Source organism: Xyrauchen texanus, chromosome 8 (assembly GCF_025860055.1).
Source record: "Xyrauchen texanus isolate HMW12.3.18 chromosome 8, RBS_HiC_50CHRs, whole genome shotgun sequence".
In the NCBI taxonomy this organism is placed as follows: Eukaryota; Metazoa; Chordata; class Actinopteri; order Cypriniformes; family Catostomidae; genus Xyrauchen; species Xyrauchen texanus.
This window is the reverse complement of record NC_068283.1, coordinates 29,877,536-29,883,535: the sequence shown is the minus strand read 5'-3', so window position 1 is coordinate 29,883,535 and position 6,000 is coordinate 29,877,536. Positions and strand designations below refer to the sequence as shown.

Sequence of the window (6,000 nt, the reverse complement as noted above, 5' to 3'; positions counted from 1 at the left end):
ATGGCACAAATTTAACTCCATATAAATAGTTTAAAAAGATGCATAAATAAGTTTGGAAGTTAAGTGATTCATTTAATGTAAGTTAATTCGTCAGAGTTAATTAAAAATGTCAATACAACAATTTAATGTTTAAGATTAAAAGTATGCTGAGGAAAATTTACGTCACTGCCCTTTAAGGGATTAGTGACGTCAGACTCAGCACGTCAGTGACGTTGTTAGCAAAGACATGAGGGAGAGAGCAGAGGAGTAAACGAGCTGTGTTTATAATAAGCAGAGAAAAGAGTGAAAAGTTGATTTTGCAGTTGAAAGAAAACATAATTTGCCTGGTCGGGAACTGACGGGGATTTTATGAGAACGAAGTCACACCGGTTTTGGTGAGTTTGTGTATTTTTCTTTCCTTCTTTAGTGGAGAGCTAACACTGAAACGTAGCTGTTTACAAGGAAATACTTAGTATTAAACTGTTTACCAGTTAATATTTTGGGTTCATGTAAACTGTGAATGTTATAAAAGTGAATGTATGCTTTGTAAATGAAAGATGGCGCGCCGCCGCCATTTTGAGGTGGAAAAACATCGTAGCAGTAACGTTACAACTCAGAGACTGTGAAACATTTATTTGTGTAATTTGAGGATTTAAAAAAAGATTTTTTGTGTTTATAACCTGTTGTACAGGTCAGGTTTTTTTGCTTGGTTTGAAGCTTGGTCGGAGCGAAGATTGGTCTGCAGTGTGCAGGCCCGCACGTGCACAGACGAGATTCAAGATGGCGAGCCAGACCCAGATTTTCAACTCATCCTTTACATCGCGTCAGTGAGGAAATCTCCTGCGTATGGTGACTTGCTGCCAGAGTGGTAGGAGTATCAGGAATTGGTTTTGAACTGAACTGGAAATCCATTGAACTATTATTTTGGACTGAATTGAATCTTTCCATTGAACTGAATCTCTTCATTGAACTGAGCAATTTAACTCACATTTGGCCTTGAATTTGAGGTGTTATATTTTTATTTTCATATTGAGTTCATATGTTTGAATGTGATTTGAAATGTTGTGGTCCACTTTGATTTGGTTGTGTAAGTTGATGGTATTTTCTTACCTGTAAAAGAAAGGAAAAGATTTAACTCAGGGAGATAAATAGGAATCCTAAAATAGGTGCAACCTAGGAAAAGACTGGTCTAACTTAGATTAGTTGACTAAAATAATTTAGGTGAACTAAAGAACAAAAAGTGAGAGAAATATCTTTTCATTTATTATACTTACCTCAATATTAAGAACCTGCAGGTAATATTTTTCTTGTTTTTGTTTCTTGAACTGTATGTTATACACTCACCTAAAGGATTATTAGGAACACCTGTTCAGTTTCTCATTAATGCAATTATCTAATCAACCAATCACTTGGCAGTTGCTTTAATGCATTTAGGGGTGTGGTCCTGGTAAAGACAATATCCTGAACTCCAAACTGAATGTCAGAATGGGAAAGAAAGGTGATTTAAGCAATTTTGAGCGTGGCATGGTTGTTGGTGCCAGACGGATCGGTCTGAGTATTTCACAATCTGCTCAGTTACTGGGATTTTCACGCACAACCATTTCTAGGGTTTACAAAGAATGGTGTGAAAAGGGAAAAACATCCAGTATGCGGCAGTCCTGTGGGCGAAAATACCTTGTTGATGCTAGAGGTCAGAGGAGAATGAGCCGACTGATTCAAGCTGATAGAAGAGCAACTTTGACTGAAATAACCACTCGTTACAACCGAGGTATGCGGCAAAGCATTTGTGAAGCCACAACACGCGCAACCTTGAGGCGGATGGGCTACATCAAAAGAAGACCCCACCGGGTACCCATCCTCTGATGGCTACTTCCAGCAGGATAATGCACCATGTCACAAAGCTTGAATCATTTCAAATTGGTTTCTTGAACATGACAATGAGTTCACTGTACTAAAATGCCCCCCACAGTCACCAGATCTCAACCCAATAGAGCATCTTTGGGATGTGGTGGAACAGGAGCTTCGTGCCCTGGATGTGCATCCCACAAATCTCCATCAACTGCAAGATGCTATCCTATCAATATGGGCCAACATTTCATATGCTTTCAGCACATTGTTGAATCAATTAAGGCAGTTCTGAAGGCGAAAGTGGTTCAAACACAGTATTAGTATGGTGTTCCTAATAATCCTTTAGGTGAGTGTATGTGTGTTTTGCATTCAGTAAATTCCCGGCCTTTTATATACAAAGAAACGGTCTCTGGTGTAATAATTGTTTTGGTTTTTTTTGCTCCCCACTCCTTAGAACCTAGAACTGGTCCAGTGGCGCAGTAAGTGGTGTGATACCGGTGATACACACATCCAAGACCAGTCTGAAACAATGTTTCCTAATGGCCCTGAACTAGTAAATAATTGTATGCACGTTATACATTGTAGAACTGTGTTTGTGTTTCGTCACTTAAACAAACTCCTCAGTCTTTCCAGAGTTTGTCATAGAGTTCTTCAGTTAGCCATGGGTTTCCTTAAGAATTTGAAAATGTTTTTTAGAATAATGATTTTCAATTTATGAGTACAATTATGAGTCTTTGTTTAACGTTACTTGAAGAGACTTAAAGCATAAATTAAACACAGTCCCACCTAAAGCATTAATTTTTTTAACGTGTTACTCCAGTCAGGTCTCCTAAGCAATCAAACTGTCCTGGCTGATAGGGAGGGAAGAGTCACATAGGGTAACCTCCTCGTGGCCGCTATAATATGGTTTGCTCTCGGTGGGACACGTAGTGAGTTGTGCATGGATGCAGCGGAGAATAGCGTGAAGCCTCCACTTGCAACAAGTCTTTGCGGTAAAGCGCTCGACAAGACACGTGACGGTCTCAGATTCAGAGGCAACTGAGATTCGTCCTCCGCCACCCAGATTGAGTTGAGTCACTATGCCACCACAAGGATTTAGAGCGCATTGGGATTTGGGTATTCCAAATTGGGGAGAAAATAGGACTACAAATACTACAAGGATGTGAATTTGCATGCTTAACAAATTGGAACTGTTGTCTCTGGAAGTAACTTGGTATTCTATTATTTCATTTGAAACATATTTACCATTTAGTTCATTCATCCAGACCATATTGGAAAGAGTGCCCTTCTGTTGCTGGAGCAGTATTTTGTTTTAATGTGTGTCGTTAATTTTCATGATTGTGTCAATTTTCATTAAAATGTTAAATGATGTTGATAATGATGATGTGGACATTTATGAATGTAAATCATGTTGAACCTTATCTAAAGTGAGTGCAAACAACTGATATATAATATATAACTGGATTGCTCATGACATCAAAAAAGTGATGCCACAGTGCCATATTGCTATACCCAAATATTTCAATGTCCCTATTGACTTAACAGGAAATCATCTAATTTCAGCAAGTGAACATTAGTCATTCAATCACTTTTTTTATCTGAAATCTGCATGTACATCCCTGCAATGCAAACATCCTACACATGTAATTATTTATTTAAAGTCTGGAATTTGTCCTGTTCCTTGAAATCCAGAGTGAGTTATGTATATCTATATCAAACAGTCTTCACCACTAACAAAAATCAGTGACAAACAGATCAGCTGACTGTAAACACGTTCACTGAAACTGAGGTAAGATACAAACAGACATTTTCAGACCTATTTATTGTGAGCATAGAAGTGTTTGTTCAGAGTAACTTGTTTTATGTTTTTGTCAAAAAGAGCACTCTCTCTCTCTCTTTCTCACTATCACACGTGCAGCGGGCATGCAAAGCAAAGGTGGTTAAAATTAAACTGATACGCAAGGCTTAAATGGCAAACAAACACGTATTTATGACATCTATTAATGTATGACTACAGAGAGCACCCGGGCATTTTAGGTGACTTATAAATCCCAGTCTGAAAGGGTAAGCAGGTATTACTGTACTGTTGGTGTAAGTGGCTGTGTCTCATTTCAAAGGCTGTATGCTAGGTAGGACACGTCCTTTGAAGGTTGCAGTATACCTAGCATCCTTTAAACGAGGCGGCCTTCGTAGGATGAACAGAAACAGAACGTAACCGGGTTGCTATGACAGCACGCCACACTTTTAACAGGCGTGGGCGCTTTGAGTGAGATGGGAACAAAGTCCCTTTAGAAAGGAATGGATGAGGTAAATTTTTGAGAGTTATAAAAATGTAAAGAGAAAAGAAAATAGATTTTACAGGTGTACATTTAGTCTAATACATATTTTTTTTATTATATATTAATATAATTGTACATATTAGGCTACTCTACACCCCTCTACTGAAGTACTTCAACTTGGGAATTAGCATTACTTTCGTTTGAACATCATATTTAGTATATTTATAAGTAACCTGTTGGAAAAAAATAAATAAATCTGTCCGCTCGGTTTATAAACTATACTCACGAATTCTCAAACTGTTCCCTCGGTTTAACAAATCGTGCTCACGGATTAATAAACCGTACCCACGAGTTCCTAATCCGCGCTCTCAGATTTGTAAACCGTGCCTTCAGTTTTTGCAATCTGTACCCACAAATTCATAAACCGTGCCCACGCTTTCGCAATCCGTTCCCACGGGTTTGTAAACTGCACTCACGGATTTGTGGCTCCTCCCCCAGTCTGTGCCGACACATTCAACCAGGCCATCTGTTACGGTGCGGGATACATAGTACGGTGTTTATAAACTATATTTTTTTAAAATTGATAATTTTCTAAAAAGCGAAAGGGAGTTGGATGACGCGACTGTGTCAGCGTTTCGAGAGGAGAAGGTAAAAAGCAATACAAAACGAAGAATGACATTCCTTTGCTCTCTGCTGAATGTTAGGGCTATAGGCCTAGTTATTTAATAATTACATAGGATAAGTTAAGCCAGTTACATGCATCTAACCCTGACATTTTGTTGGTGTGACCTAATGAAGTCAGCTTATTTATGACATATTAAGTAACCTTTTTTTTTTTTTTTTAATAAAACCCATTAATTAAAATTTCACATGAAGCAAACTTAGGTTGTCACTTTTTCAGTGGAAACATGCAGTATATTCCTTAATGTCATTTTGATTAAGGACCATACACAGTACACAAGACAGTTCAGCTTCACATTGTAAAGATATTAATAAAAATGTTTTAGTGGCAGAAAATACATATTAATAATTTATGATAATATCCACAAGGAAGCTTGAAAAGCAGGATTCAAAGCGAAATTCCTAATGGTTCTGTTTTCTGTTCCCATATCTGCTCTCAGGATTCGAGGACAGCCACCAAGACTTCTTACTGTCTCAAGGAAGTAACCCCCTATGGCTATAGGGTCACTGCTTGTGCATTGTGCATTCAACCATAGTATTCTCCTTGCAAATCCAACAAAATAAATATCAGTAACAATATAAACGTTATTGTTCATTTCAATTTATCCAAATCAAAAGATTTCACTACACATTATATGATGTTTTACATTGTGAATTTACATTGCCCATACAGACACTGGCTTTTGGACCTGACGCTAATAACAGTTTGGATGGCCCTTTTCTTCTTTTTTTCTTTGTTGCTTTGTTTTTCAATAACGTTTTGAAATGTGGACTTTCAGACCAAAAAACACAGTTCCGCTGTTCTACTTTCCTTTTAAGATGATACAGAGCCCAGAGAAGTCGGCAGTGCTTTTGGAAGTGTTGATTTAGGGCTTCTGCTTTGCATAGTAAACTTGCATCAGTGGATGCATCAGCAAGTGGTGTTGACTAACAAAGGTTTAAAAAAGTAATCCCAAGCCCATGTTCGTGATATCATTACAGATAAATGCTGTTTTTTAAGTCAGTAACACCTGAGGGATCAGAGATCACTCACATTCAGAAGTGTTTTTCATCTTGCCCTTTACGCACCAAGATTTGACCAGATTCCTTGAAACTTTTAACTATATTGTGCACTGTAGAGGATGAAATGCCCAAAATCCTTCCAATTTGTCTTTGGGGAACATTGTTCTCAAAGTGCTGGATTATTTGCTGAAGCATCTGTTGGCAAATTGAC

General features: G+C 38.0%; 1 long non-coding RNA gene across 1 annotated transcript; it reads left to right on the top strand.

The window, feature by feature from the left end:
* Positions 1-207: 207 nt before the first annotated feature.
* On the top strand, positions 208-3,506 carry LOC127647877 (uncharacterized). The gene is made up of 2 exons (XR_007971113.1): positions 208-374; positions 671-3,506. It is a non-coding gene; the product is annotated as an uncharacterized LOC127647877 (long non-coding RNA).
* Positions 3,507-6,000: the final 2,494 nt, after the last annotated feature.